Raw genomic sequence first — 16,096 nt, 5'->3', positions numbered from 1 at the left:
TCCACACTGAAACTACAACTGACAACTGCTGAGAGTTTCTGCCAAAGGGTGTGTCATAGCCAAAGGCAGTCAGAGTCCCTATAGGAATCTAGTTCTCAGACCTGGGGACCCTGAGATACCACTGGAATTTGCCTACAGGCCAGAATCAATACCAACAGAATTCCCAGTGGAACGCTCATGGCTTCCTCCAGACTGCTCCCTCACCCTGCTCTAAAAAGTGCTTCTTGAAAAAAGATGCTGGGTATCAATAGAGACCCTAGAGCTGCTCTATCAGCAATCAGGCAGAATCTGCACCTCTCATGGCAACATGTTTGCATTATTTCTCTCACTTTCTATTTTAAGATTCACGGATCAATCCTTGTAGTTCTTAACACTGTTGGAAATAGTTGCTTTTAACATGCACCCTCCTTTATTAAGGGTGCTTATTGGCTGACACCCTACTTTCTCTATTTACTTTTACTTGACATTCGGTCTTTAAGAAAGTACATGGCAACCCAAAATATCACCGTCACAGAATTCTAGGCAAGTTTTAAGACAGGAAAGCTTGATTTAATTTGCTGCGTTACATCAATTTAATGGATGAGAAACATGTTCCTTAGATGGAATGAGTTGCAGAAAGAAATCAATCAGAGGATTGATGGAGAAACCAGATTGCCTTCCAGGTCCCTCCAAGTTAGTGGAGTCACAGAGTGGCTTTATTGTTTAGTTTAGAGGAAATTCCCACTATATCAGCAGGAAGATGTAAAAAAAAAAAAAAAAATGATAATGCTAAACAGAACTTTTTTCTTTAATAATCTGCAATTTTTTTATAATCTCAAAATCAAAATTACCCAATTTGGGAGGACTTTGATAATTTGTACACATGCATACAACGAAGGAGAGCCATATGGTGATACAAAATGATTAGTACTCCAGAGAGGTGAAACACTGAAGATAAATAAAGGAAGGCTTTATGGAAGTCAAGCAACTTGGCTAAAGTTTTAAAAGAAAAGAGAGAGACTTGGAATCAATCCTAAACTCTCAGCCCACAAGAGTTGCGAACCAATACTCTGCTGAGGCATACAACAGGTGTAATGCCACAGCCTACAGCTAATAGCACACACAAAATAGCTTCTTTGCTTACCCAAGTGATGCTAGTTTTGACAGGGTAGGATAGCAGAATAAAATAATAGAGTGGAATAGAGTGTAGAAATATGAATTGCCTATGTTTACACCTGATTTTCATACTCAGCTTGGCCAATCTGAAAATGTGTTCTCCAAGATTGCATTTTTAACTGGCTTCTCTTCCTTTTTGCCAGAGTTCCTGAGAAGGATATGTACTGCTTTTAAATGCATAGAACCCATTTTTAAAATAAGACTGGTTTTTGTTGTTGTGGTTTGGTGTTGAGCAGTAGAAGTTCTTTGTATCTTTTGGACATTAGCCCCTTATCAGGTATATCACTTGCAAATATCTTCTCATTCGGTAAGTTGCCTTTTGTTTTGTTGATGGTTTCCTTTCTGGTGCAAATGCTTTAATTTTGATGTAGTCCCGATACTTGATTTTTGCCTTTGTTTCCCTCGCCTTAGGAGACAGATCTAGAAAAACATTGCTATTGCCGATGTCAGAGTAACTGCTGCCATGTTCTTTTCTAGGATTTTTATGGTTTCAGGTCTCATAGTTAGATCTTTAATCCATTTTGAGTTTATTTTTGTATATGGTGTTGGAAGGGGTCAAGTTTAGTCCTTTGCATGTAGCAGGACAAAGAAGATGTGTAACACATACACACACATGTACGTATATACACATACACACACACACACACACTGACACACACAACAGAATATTACACATCCCTCAAAAAGGATGAGACCTTGTCATTTGTGACTACATGGATAGACCTAAAGGTTATTATGCTAAGTGAAATAAGCCAGAATGAGAAACACAGACACCATATGTCAGTCATATGTGGAATCTAAAAAACAAACCCAATGAATAAGAATACATACATACATACATACATAAATGGAGTGAACCAGATGTAAAACAGAGGTGTCTGGCTGGATACTCATGTTGCAACTAAAAACGATACTGCCATCTCTCATTGACTTTTAATGCTTAGAAATGCCTGTCCTCAAGGTGCATATGGACACCTCGTTTGGGACTCTGCTTGGACAGACTCTTGCTAGGAGAATGTAGCCACACCCTCCTTTGCAACTGTCACCCATATGCCATTGGTGGATAACTCTCAAATCTACCTCTCCAGGCACTGTATCTCTGCAGAGTTTCAGGACTACATCTGACCACCTGGCAAACATTGAACATCACCATTTAGGGTGTCTGACAAGCATCAGCGTCTCTAAAACGTAAATGAGGGCGGCTTCGCAAGGGGAGTGAATGCCCTGAGATGTGCATATCAAGGACAAGTCTGCAGTCTGAACAACAGCCTCATCCTTACCCTCTCCTATGACCCCCTGAAGGTCCATCGTCTCCTCCTACTCGTTCTTCTCCAGTCACATGGACCTTTCCGTTAGCTTAGTAGTAAGTCCACCTTATTCCAACCACAGGGCTGACACCTGCAGTTCACTCTTTCTAGATGCTTCTCGGATTTTTGCATATCTAAGTTCTGATCAGCACATATATCTCAGCTCAAATGCCAGATCTTCCAAGAGGATTTTTCTGACCTAAAGCGTTCTTCTTTCCCTTACTTTTATTCTCTGTCACTCACTAGACCCTGTTCTGTAGTCTTCAGTATCTAAAATTCTTATTCATTTTTTAAATGATTTATCCAAAATCATGCAAGCAAGAGCCCATGCAAGCAAGAGCTTGGCCTGCCTCGGTCACTACTTCCCTGGAACAGAACATAGTAGGCATTCACTAAATATTTGCTGAATGAGTGAATGAATGATTGAATGACACTGTGAATCATCATCCCCTACAGACCTGTCCTTCCCATTATCTCTCTTCCTCAGCAAATATTACTGCCATTATCCTTTTACTCCAACTCAAATAAGGGTTCTTCCTGGTACTTCCTCCTTCCTAATGCCATCATAAGGCACCTGGGTGGCTCAGTCGGTTGAGTGCCAACTTCAGCTCAGGTGCGAGCCTTGTATCAGGCTCTGTGCTGACAGCGCAGAGCCTGGAGCCTGCTTCAGATTCTGTGTCTCCCTCCCTCTCTCTCTCTTTCTGTGTCTCAAAAATAAACATAAAAAAATTAAAAATAAAAAAGTAATAAAACTACCCCCCTCCTCCAATTTTCCTCTGAAATACTTCTCAAATGGACGTCCTCCTCACGGCCTCCAGGTCACTGCCCTAAGCTGAAAGATTTCTCTTGGCTCACCATGATGATTGGCGCCTCTGATTTGAGTCCCCCACTCAACCGAACCTTTCCTATTTACCTTCTAGATTGTTCTAAAAGCTCGTTTTGGTCCTATCAGTGCCTTTCTCCACAATCCTTCAACAGCTTCTCATTCTCTAGGGATAAAACGTGAACTCCCTATTATGTCCTGTTACGTTGTTCATGAGCTGGGTCTTTTTTACCAGTCCAGCCTCTTCTGCCATCTCTTGCTTATGAACTTGAGTCACAGAGCACACATTCTCCCTCTCTACTACCTGGCACCTGTGTTCGGATGATCTCCTGCCTGAAATGCTCGGAACATTTGAATGATAAATTGCTACCAACTAGTAAAGGCTTAGTTCAAGCATTTTCTAACTTGTCTGTGCCACATCCCATCTCACGTCCTTTATGGGATTTTTCACACCATTACAGTGCTCTGTTTTTCAAGGTTATTGTCTTCTGCCAGGCTATGAGGTCTTGGAAGTTCTGTGCCTTCTTCACTTTCATATTCTTAGAACTTAGCGTAGGGCCTAGAACTTAGAAGGAGCTTTGAAAATTTTGTTCTTGTTGAATTAATAGGTAGAGGGATGTCAGTGAATCTATGGGAGATCAATGTTGTGGTGGGTTTTAATCAATTACAATCCTCTGGAATTTCTTGTTGACATATTGGCTTCTGACTAGAAGCCATTATTCAAATGTTGAAAACATTACAATTCCCATAAGAGCATCTGTTTTAGGCTGAGCATACATAGAGGGCTCTGGTAATCATTGCAGAATGTGATAAAGGAGGCCACACCCAAGCTCTGTTGGCTCAGAGCCCTCCTTACTATAGCCATGTGAGATACCATTTGAACGGGATTAGTCTTTCTCATTTCTTATACAGCACAGCCATTGACTTTTACATTTAAACAATGAGAGATGACTTCTTCAAGCCCTGATGACACAGCTGCTATGAGAGTTGCTCTTTCCTGTAAACAAAAATAAAATCATCGGTCAAAATACATAAGGTACCTATTTTCAGCCATTGGAAGATGAATGTCCCTGGATTAAGATCCTTGAGATAAGGGAAGTGTATGAGATAAGCTCCCCACGTTCAGTGGGCTCTCTGCCAGGGAGAATTTCCCAAGCATGGCACAAAGAGGTAGAACCCAAAGAGCCTGGCAGTCCTGCTGAGCTGAGGGGGCAGAGACCAGAGTCAAGGAATACTAACGTGGGGCGCCTGGCTGGCGCAGTCGGCCAAGCATCAAACTCTTGGTTTCAGCTCAGGTCCTGACCTCACAGTTCCTAAGTTCAAGCCCTGCAGGGGGCTCTGCACTGGCATCACAGAGCCTGCTTGGGATTCTCTCTCTCTCCCTCTTTCTCTGCCCCACCTCACTCATGCTGTCTCCCCCTCTCTCAAAATAAATAAATAAATAGACAGACAAATAAATAAATAAAGGAATACTAATGCAAGTAGAAAATTTCAGGGCAGGGTTCTAGAAAGGGTTAAAGTACATGTGGCAAGGGAGAGTGAGGAATGGTACAGGTGGCCTGTGTAGGGTTCTGCACGACCTTATTTAGCCAAGGGCTGGGCTGCAGATTTGCTTGGTGAGACGCTGAGTCCTTACAGAGAGAAGCTACTTCAGTATTAAGAATGGAAGGGACTGCCCCTCCCCCCACTCATGCTCTGTCTCTGTCTCTCTCTTAAAAGTAAATAAACATTTAAAAAAAGAAAAAAGAATGGAAGGGAGACTCTAGGGGTTACATAGTACTGGGAGACACTGAATTATTGTTACACCCAGAGTAGAGAGATATTATTAATGTCTCGTGCATGCTATTGGATACCTGTGAGGCCATTCCTTAGGAAGAAGGCCCGTGATCTACAGCAGGGATCAGCAAACTATGGCCTGTGGACAGACCATATGTTTTTGTAAATAAACTTTTCTTGGAACACGGTCATGCCTAGTAACTTATATATTTTTATGGCTGCTTTCATGCTACAGTGGCAGAGTTGAGCAGTTCCAACAGAGACAATAGAGCTTACAAATCTAAAATATTTATTTGAAATATTTATATTTTAAGAAAACTTTGTCAATGCATGTGCTACAGTAAGGACTACTTTAGATTGCCCTAACAAAGCCTAAACTGAAGCTCCAGCAGGATCGAGGAGAACATCTAGTATATTATTTGCTTGCCAGGGTAAAACGTAACACCTTTGAAAACAGACAATATAATCCAGCCTCCTTACAATGTATTATACATAATATTCATCAAATGACTAAGAAAAATGCGAACCATGCAAAGGAAAGGAAAATGTGACTCATAATCAGGGAAAAAACAAAAACAAAAAAACAGGCAACGGAAAGTGATCTCAAGGTTACCCAGATGTTGTAAATAGCAGACAAGGACTTTAACATAGGTATTAAACATTTGCTTAAGAACTTAGGGAAAACTACAGTCTTAATAACTACCAGTCATAAGAAAAAGAACCAATTGGGAATTCTAGAACTGTAATTTAAAAAAGCAAAAACAAAACATGGGGAGGCATAACAACACACTGGATTTAGAGGAAGAAAAAGCAAATTTGAGTACAGATAAATAACAGTCTAAACTGAAGAACACAGAGGGAAAAAAAAAAAAACAAAAAGATTGAGATACATGGAACCCAAGTAGCTTGTGGGAGAATACCAAGGAATACCAAGGAGTCTAATATATATATATATATATATATATATATATATATATATATATATGGTATATATATACATATTATATATTATTATATATTATATATAATATTATATTATATATTATTAATATATATTATTATATATTATATATAATATATATTATATATTATATTATATAATAATATATATTAATATAATATTATATTATATATTATATATTATATTATATAATAATATATATTAATATAATATTATATTAATATATATTATTATATAATATTATATATATAAATATAATATTATATTAATATATATTATTATATATTATATATATAATATTATATATATGGTATCCCAGGAGGAAAACATAGCAGATGAGAAAAAAAATAAACAAAAACAAAAACAAACTAAAAAAAATTTTTTTAATTTATAAAAACTAAAAGAAAAAAAAGCCTTGAAGGAAAAATGGTCAAATAATTTCCAAATTTGGTGAAAAACATCAATCTATACATGCTAGATGCTGAGCAAACTCCAAGCAGGATAAATACAAGGAAAATCCCTCCAGGGCACATCACAGTCAAAGTTTAAAAACCAAAAATGAAGAGAAAATCTTGAAAGCAGCCAAACAAAAATAGCATGTTATGCAGTGGTGACTACCAGCACAAATTTTGCTAACCTCTCATCAGAACAGCGGAGGCCAGAAGACAATGGAATGACATCTTTAAAGTGAAAGAAATAAAAAGGGTCATTGCATATTATTTTTTTATGCAGGGAAAATATTCTTCAAAAATGAGGATAGAATAAGAATGTCAAGAGAACAACATTACAAGAAATACTAAGGACTTTCTTCAGCCTAAAGATGAACAAATACAAGACAGAAGTTGAATCTACAGAAAAGAGAAAAGTGCACCAAAAATGGTACCTATAGGGGTATATAATAAAATATCAGCTATTTTTCTTTAATTTCATTAGAAGACAAATAACTATTTACAACAGAAATAGTATCCAATCTAGGGTTTATAACATATGTACAAGTAAAGTATAGGGAAAAGGATTAAGGGCGTGGTAACTGAAATTATTCTGCTATCAGGCTCTCGTGATGGTTAATTTTATGTGTCGATGTGACTGAACCATGCGGTGCCCAGATTGTGATTTCGGGGTGTGTCTACGAGGGTGTTTCTGGATAAGATTAGAGACTGAATGTGTGGACTCAGTGAAGGCAATTGCCCCCGCCTCAGTGTGGGCATCACCCAATCCACTGAGAGTCTGAATAGAACAAAAAGGCAGAGGAAGGAGAAATCTGCCCCTTTGTCTTCTGGCCTACCTGTTTGAACTGGGACCATCAGTCTTTTCCTACCCTCGGACTGGGATTTATACCATCAATTCCCCCTGGTTGTCAGGCCTTTGGACTCAGACTAGAATTACCCACCTGGTGTCCAGTTTACATTCAGCAGATGGTGGGACTTCTCAGGCTTCACAATCACATAAGCAATTCCTCATAATAAATCTCCCTTTATATAAACATGAGTTAGGTTTCTCTGGAGAATCCTAACTAATACAGCTCTTATATTTATGATGTATGGTAAATGAAGTGGTATAACACTAATTCTAACTAGACTATCAAAATAGAGGAAGTAAAATAGGTAAGTAAAAGTGTTCAGTCAATCCCAGCCTCACCACAAAAAGAAGAAAAAAGAACACAGAAAGAAACAATGTATAGGACAAATAGGAAACACATAGTGAGATGGCTATGTGTATGGTCTCAATAATGATACTAAATGTGAATGGCCTAAATATTCAGAGTAGAGGGTGTGCTAAATTGTATAGAAAAGCAACACCTTACTATCTGCTATCTGTGAGGAACTCATATAGATTGCCTATATTTTAAATAGAAAACAAACTGAGTAAATACTGCCAATAAATATATTTATACCCTCTCAAAACTTTTGTATCAATTTATTTGCTTGGCTTGTTTATGACTTCTAAATAGAGAACTAAAGTGTGCTCTATAAGTAGGTAGGTAGGAGGGTAGGTAGGTAGATAGATGATAAATAGATAGATAGATAGATAGATAGATAGATAATTCCCTCTCCGCCCCAAACATGAATGAGTATATTATTTGGGGTCTTTCTCTGTCTTCCAAATTCTTTTTTTTAATATTTATTTATTTATTTATTTGAGAGAGAGACAGATTGAGAGAGAGAGAGGCAAAGAGAGGGAGACAGATGATCCAAAGCAGGCTCTACACTGTGAGCGCAGAGTCTGATGTGGGGCTTGAACTCATGACCATGAGATCATGACCTGAGATGAAATCAAGAATTGGCCTCTTAACTGACTGAGCCACCCCGGTACCCCTCTGTCTTCAAAATTCTAATAACTCCTTTGTGGCAGCCCCTCAGCCCAACATAATATTTTTGTAGTTGTTGTTGTTTACATGTCTTATCTTCCTTCTCAGATTATAAGGTCACTGAGAGTTCCAACACTGAATAAATATTTGCTGAGTGCTTATTATGCCAGGCATTGAAGATACAACTGGGAACAAGTTTCACCAGAAGCTTCCAGACTAGCGGAGGGACTCAATAAGTAAGCAGGCAATTACAATAAAATTATTATAAATATGGTAGATAGTTCATAAATAGATGACAGAATAAAGGAATGGGCAAATTTCCCCCATTTAGAAGTTTCAGTTTCCGGATTAAGTCCAACCAGAGCCTGAGCAATCTTCAGACATCTCCATGCAGTGGCAGCTAGCAGAGAACAAAGTAAAATATCAGGCAGGAACTAAAGCCCTTAATAGGATTTGCCCTGAAAACTTGGCATTTCATAAGGCAACAAAGTAAAGGCATTCTATCCTTTATTCCAATCGAGTGCTAGCAATATCTTTCAAATGCATCATATGAATGATAATGTCTTTGTTGTTCTTTAGCTTTAATTTAATTGTAAAGAAATGTGGTATCATGTTTTGTTCCATGAAGAGGGAAATAATCCATGCATTATGCCAGCCAATAAAAACAACTCAATATGAGGTCTAAACTTCTGATTATCTCCATTTCCCTCAATTCTGGTTCTTTTTTGGAGGATTTGGCACTAAATCAAGCTTGAAACTTAATGCAGGTCATATATAGCTTGCTACTATTGTTCATGTTAGAGGTAGGTATCCAGCAAAAACTTGAAAGGACTCCGATTCATCATGCTGTGGCTTTGGCAATAACCAAATTGCAAGAATTCAATATCACTTCCTCTAACAGTACCCGATGTCATAGTCTTCTTCTTTTTATTATTATTTTTTTTAATGTTTATTTATTTTTGAAAGAGAGAGACAGAATGCTAGTGGGTTAGGGGCAGAGAGAGAGGGAGACACAGAATCAGAAGCAGGCTCCAGACTCTGAGCCATCAGCACAGAGCCCAAGGCAGGGCTTGAATGCATGAACCGTGAGATCATGACCTGAGCCGAAGTCGGATACTTAACTGACTGAGCCACCCAGGTGCCCCAGTCTTTTTTTTTTTTTTTTTTAATGTTAATTTACTTGTTTTGAGAGAGAGAGAGAGAGAGAGCAAGGTGGGGGAGGGGCAGGGAGAGAGGGAGAGAGAGAATCCCAAACAGGTTCTATGCTGTTAGCAGAGCCTGAAATGGGGCTCTAGTTAACAAACTGTGAGATCATGACCTGGGCCAAAATCAAATCAGATGCTCATCTGAGCCAACTGTGAGATCATGACCTGAGCCAAAATCAAGAGTCAGACGCTCATCTGACTGAGCCACCCAATGTCATAGTCTTACAAGGGAGACACAGAGGCAATCAAACAATGCAGAATGTGGAATCCACTCATCTAAGCCCACAGCCCTGAATATTGTAGCAAGGGTATGTGTCTAACTCTTAAGAAGTCAACTAGCCTTTGTCAACTTTTAGCAGAGCTGTTTGTACCTTATCTCAATGGAGACATTCCATAAGCCTCTTTTGTGGTACATTCTTCAATATAGCAAGCACTATCCTTTACTGATGGCCTTACCCACACACCCACCCATCCCTCACCCTTCTATGCCAGCCTGCCTGGATTTTGTTCAACTGTTCATTCCTTCAGCTTGTGACCAAAGGGGGATGAATACTGATTAGTCTCACTCGATTGTATAATCCTTTTCTCCTGGAGAGTGATTGGTTTAGAAAAGGACATGTGGCCCACTTCTTACCAATGGGATGTAAGGTAAGTCTGAGAAGGGAGAGGTTTCAAGGAAGAGTTTCCTTGTAACTAAGAAGAGCTAGAAAGCGGAGGCCCCTTTCTGCCTCATGGTGATGGGTCTGTCTGTGACCCCTGAAGCTGTGGCAGTCATCTTTCAAATGCAAGACGAGTTGGGTAAGAACAAAGATCGTATTAAATGATATGCTAAGATTGACAAAGCCTTCAGAAGGAATCCAAACCCCGGAAGACCATTTCTAAACAAAAGAATTAATCACACCTTCATTTCCTTATCCCAGGTCATTTTATTGTTTGACTTTATAAACTTTTCTTTTTTTTTTTTTAAGTGTTTTTTAAATGTTTATTTATTTTTGAGAGAGATAGAGAGACAGAGTGCGAGCAGGGGAGGGGCAGAGAGAGAGAGGGAGACACAGAATCCGAAGCAGGCTCCAGGCTCTGAGCTGTCAGCACAGAGCCCAACACGGGGTTCGAAACCACAAGCCATGTGATTATGACCTGAGCCGAAGTCGGACACTTAACTGACCCAGGAGCCCCTATAATAAATCTTTCTTAATAAGACCATTGTGTCATGATTTTCTTTCCCCTGAGCCCTAGGGGATTCTGATATAATTCTCTTGCTGTCCATTTCTAGGATAAGCACTGATTCAGGATTGTAAAGGACCAAAGATGAAGAGGGGCTCTGATGAATAATATGTGCAGGAAAAAGGATTTAAATTACCATTGAACTGAAATCTAATGGTAACATCCAATGGTGAACTGTGACATCACCCCGAAAATGTTTTGTTCATTTGGGGATAATGCACCCAGTTAGCATCCCCAACTTTGCACCAGAACCTACAGGTCACTAGGCAAGAATACAGTACAAAAGTTGAATCCTAAAGCCATGTAATTTCAGTAGGCCAGGAGCTGGTGCAAACTTCCAGGAGGGTAACCAGATTCCGCTTTTATCTCCTTAAGCTTCAAGAAGACAAACTTCAGTTCAAAACTTAGTCTGATATTTGAGAACTAATTGCTTTGCTGTCCTTCATGCATAATAATGGCATTTTTAAATCAAAATCTTCTGTTCTCAGCCAATATAGTCTAAAGTGAGCAGCAAAGTTAGTTGTGAACCAAGCAATAGGACAAGACCAAATAGGTAATTCTGTAACTGTTTTTTTGTTTTAATACAATCAAATAAATTCACTCCAACAGGCATTACAAAGTTGCCTATTATGTGATCAGTATAATGCTATGTCCTATTACTGTGCGATTAATATAACATCTGAACACAACCTCTTGCTTTCAGAATTGTTATTGTTGAGAGGGAAGGAGGAAATAGGTCTGTGTTTAATAATTATAACTGGAAAGAAAATGGCAGTGTTATACTATAGTTCATTCTACATACCTGAGTATGAATAGAACAATGACTAAGTGATTGGTCATGAAATGTAATTGGTCAGGGAAAATTTTTGGAGGGTTAAGTGTTGAGCCTGCAAATGACGTAGTGAGTATGGATTGAAGACACAGACCTGGGCAGGAAAACCCATTTGGATAGGTACTAGTAGAAGCAAAGAGAGCCAGGCATGGAGCAAGCCATGGAGGGTCTTGCCTTGGTCTGCCAGGATGCTAATCCTCAGGGTAAGCAAACCCCTCTTTCTTCCTATTCTCTATTTTGCAGTTGAACCACTTCTAGTCTCTCAAATATAGCCCTGCTTGAGAGTATCCTTTAGTCCTTAAGAAGAGGGTTCCATATATCCTCTGTCTTTAAACCTCTTTATCTGCCCTCACTTGTTTACCTGAGTCTACTGTTCCCTTCCCCCCTCATTCTCTCCCTGATACAGAACAAAACAAAACAGGGGTGCCTGGGTGGCTCGGTTGGTTAAGCATCTTGATCTCGGCTCAAGTCATGATCTCATAGCTCTTGAGTTTGAGATCTGCATCGGGATCTGTGCTGACAATGCAGAGCCTGCTTGGGATTCTCTCTCTCCCTCTCTGTGCCCCTCCCCCACTTGCTCTCTGTCTCTCTCTCTCTCAAAATAAATAAATAAATAAACAAACAAACTTAAAAAAAACACCTCAATGTCCCATCTTCTGACCACTCCAGCTTCATGGAAAATTCCATGGAGTCTTCATAAAGGTATCATGTAGTTTTGTTTTTGAAAAGATTCATAAATTCATGGACTATTCTTTTAGGAGCTCAACTAATCATATCCATGCTATTCCAATTTCAGGGTATGGTTGACCAGGCAAGCACTCCATGATGTTTTTTTTCACAATTTAAATAACTTAGGTTGTTAAAAAAAAAAAAAACAATGAACAAAACTACACAGCAGAAAAAGAACTCAATATGTCCAGGGACGGATAAGGAGGATTTAAGTGCCTAAAACAAAAATGGCCACATTTTGAAATACTGAAATGTGAGCTCTGATATGGAAGTAATATTTACTAATATATTGTATACATAATTTTTTTCCCATTAATTCTCAATACCAACATATAGGAATAATATAGCCATGAGGAAATTGAGGCTTTATAAGGTTGAGGGCCTCGCCTAACTGGGCACAGCTAATAAACGGTAAAACTCAGAACCCAACTTATTTCTCTCTGACACTGAAATCCATACTTTTCTCATCATATCTCCGCCTGGCAAGAATATAGTTATCAGAAGCCTCCAATTTCCTCCTGACAAGGAGGAAAAAAACAAAATAAAACAACTCCACTTGATCAAAGATGCCAAGGAAATTTCCAGAGGTAGCACTTAGTGGAGAGTGCTCATGCAGTACATTTTCCCATTTCTGTATAAATTATATACATGAAGCATTGCACTCTAGACATGTTAACATTTTCCCAGACATGACCGATGGCCAGTGTCATTTCATAATTTTGCAAGGTAGTGCAAGACCATTCTTCACATGCTGTCCTCCTCGTACGCAATTTCTTTCTCATGGCTTCTTCACATCTCAAAATTTCCACTCCATTTTTTTTTCTTTTGTTAGGACGAGAGGTTCTCTAAGACGAATACCTAAATTTACCAAAATAGTCTTTAAAGTTTGATGCTTTATCACCATAACAGAGCATTGCCTTCAAACATGTTTACCTTCTTTAAAGTCTACTACTTACTTGGTGGTCAAAAGTGGGGCTCAGAGCTCATGGATAAGAGCCTACCAATCTTCCTTCTCCAGGATGGCCAAACCCATGTGTACATCTGCAAGCTGAAACTAAAAAAGAACTACCCATGTGCTTCAGGGTTTGAGGAGTAGCAGCAGAGTTACGGCAATGAGGACAAAACTGGCATTTACATACAGTTACCATCAAATGAATTAATGGCAAATTAGCATCATTTCTCTTGAGTTAGCAATTCAGATGTTTGATTCTAGGGCCATATCAATTTACCACAGATCAACCTATGAAAAACTATTCCAGAAAGCTACCGGCTCCAAATCGAACTCCAGGAGCAATTAGGAAGAGAACAAATGGAAGCATTTGTATTTCAGGAAACAATTTCTGGTCTGTCCCATTTGCAAACACAGAGGCAGCAAAATTGAATCTTACAGAGATCTGATGGGGGGGGGGGTGGGGGGTGGGCCGTGGTGAGAGGCGGAGGCGGGACCAGGAAAAAAAAGCAGTCTGGGTACTGGACCCCCTGCCGTTGGTCAGATTCAATTGCTAAGTCTCAGGAAACCCTGAACTATTTCTCCTGGAAATTAAATTGAGATTTGAAACTAATGAGGGGCCAAAGCATAGAAGAGTGTTGGATAGCATGTGTAGCTAATTATTTCATTCGGAGGGGCCAAAGAGACGTTTCCATGCAGCCTATAAACTAGGGATATTAATCCTAAAAGCTTGGAGGAAAAAAATTAGGATCCCATCATAAAACTACAGATATTAAATCTGCTGATAATGACTCCTCACCTTTCTAGGAGGTTACATTAAGGCCAGATAGGAATTTTCAGTCTCAGTGAGGGTCCGTCTGACTCCTTTGTGAAAATTTGGTCAGGAACAAAAGCTGCAACCTGGGCCAGTCCCAGACTGCCCTAAATATTTTCATGTAAGCATTCAGTGTTCTGTGGGTACTGTTTTATTTTCATAGATAAGTTCTTTCCCAAGCAGGGGGAGGAGGTCAACACTTATTATCAGGAACTGTGCTATCTAGTCAGTCAAGTAACCACGTTTGGGCACCTCCTATGTGCAAAGTCCTATCTTATTACCCTTGTGGCAATGGAGGGCATGGGGCGGGGGGGGGGGGGTGGAGTTGGGGGAATTTGGGGCTCGGGAGGCCAGAGATTAAGAAAATAGGGACATGAGTTTTACTCTCAAAGAGTTCCCAATCAGGTGGTATTCACAATACAGGCTTTATCCTTCTGAAGGGTGTACAATAAAATAATAATCTTGGCCGGTTTTTTCCCAAATCAGGCTGAATCTAAGCATCACTGGTAAAGCCTGAAAATGAAAACCAAACAAACAAAAGTTCTGGGTTCCATCCGCAGACCCTGCTTCATTAAGTACAGGCATCTTCTAAGTTTCCCCTGGTCATACTGATGAGTAGCCAGTTTTGTTTAATACCTAATTTACCCAGCATCAAATATCTGGAGCGATGGTAAAATTTGAAGGAGTAAAAAAAAAAAAAAAAAAAAAAAAAAAAACTATGACTATTTTTATTTCTTCCTGATAATTGTTAACATTTTGAAAAGTCCAAATCTGGAGGCGTAGAAGTAAACAACGGTAAGGTCCCTAAGGATGACAAACCCACAAACACTTAGCAAATATAATTGTTTATGTGGAAATTAACATACTGCACACCGTGTGCTGAAGGGGCAGGCAGTATGCATCCAGTGGGCACAATGTAAAGAAGCCATCAATAATTGCTAGCCACCATTGTCATTATCACTGTGCAGACTGCATTGAGCAGGGGGCCGCAAACTTCTTCCACAAAGAGCCAAAGAGTACATATTTGAGCCTCTCTGTGCCACAGAGCCACCACCACAACTACGCAACTCTACGACTATGTTGAAGAGACAGCCACAGACCCCACACAAGTGAACGAGCATGGTTGTGTTCCGATGAAACTTCACGGAGACCAGAGTTTGAATTTCATAGATTTTTCACATGTCATAAAATGCTATTTCCCTTTGTTTTAAAATTTTTTTAAATGCTTATTTATTTTTGAGAGAGAGATAGAACATGAGCGAGGGAGGGGTAGAGAGAAAGGGAGACACAAAATCCAAATCCCAAGCAGTCTCCAGGCTCTGAGCTGCCAGCACAGAGCCTGACGTGGGGCTTGAACCCACAAACCGTGAGATCATGACCTGAGCCGAAGTCAGAAGCTTAACAGATGGAGCCACCCAGGTACCACTTCCCTTTTCTCTATTCTTTTCAACCCTTTAACCTTTCTTAGCTTGTGTACCATGCAAAAACAGGCAGTGGGCAATTCAGTATTGTTAATGACAGACACTGTGTTCTACAGAAGGTACTCTTCTTCCATAACCAAAACTTATTTCCATTAAACGCCTTCCCCTAAAAATGTGGTAAGAGGGTAGATCTCACATTAAGTGTTCTTCACCCCAAAGTACAAAAACAAAACGAAACAAAACAAAACCAAAACAACAAAAAAAAAACCCAATGGGACACAAGGAAACTTTCGGGGGTGATGGATGCGTCTATCGCCTTGATTGTAGTGACAGTTTCGCAGGTGTGTGCTTATGTCCAAACTCATAAAATTGTATACATTACATATGTGCTATTTCTTGTATATCAATTATATTTCATGAAAGTTGTTAAAAAGACAATCTGTGGGCCTGATTTGGCCCCTAGACCTTAGTTTGCCAGTAACCAGTCTAGAATGTAACCTGCCATTCACGGGGAGGTATACAAAGCAACAGCTGAGGATCTTTTAACTTGCACGGGATCTGGCATCTGTGAACACCCAGTCCCCTGGGAGAG

The sequence above is a fragment of the Panthera pardus genome, unplaced genomic scaffold (assembly GCF_024362965.1).
Source record: "Panthera pardus isolate Hobbes unplaced genomic scaffold, ASM2436296v1 HiC_scaffold_3, whole genome shotgun sequence".
Taxonomy (NCBI): domain Eukaryota; kingdom Metazoa; phylum Chordata; class Mammalia; order Carnivora; family Felidae; genus Panthera; species Panthera pardus.
This window is presented reverse-complemented; position numbering follows the sequence as displayed.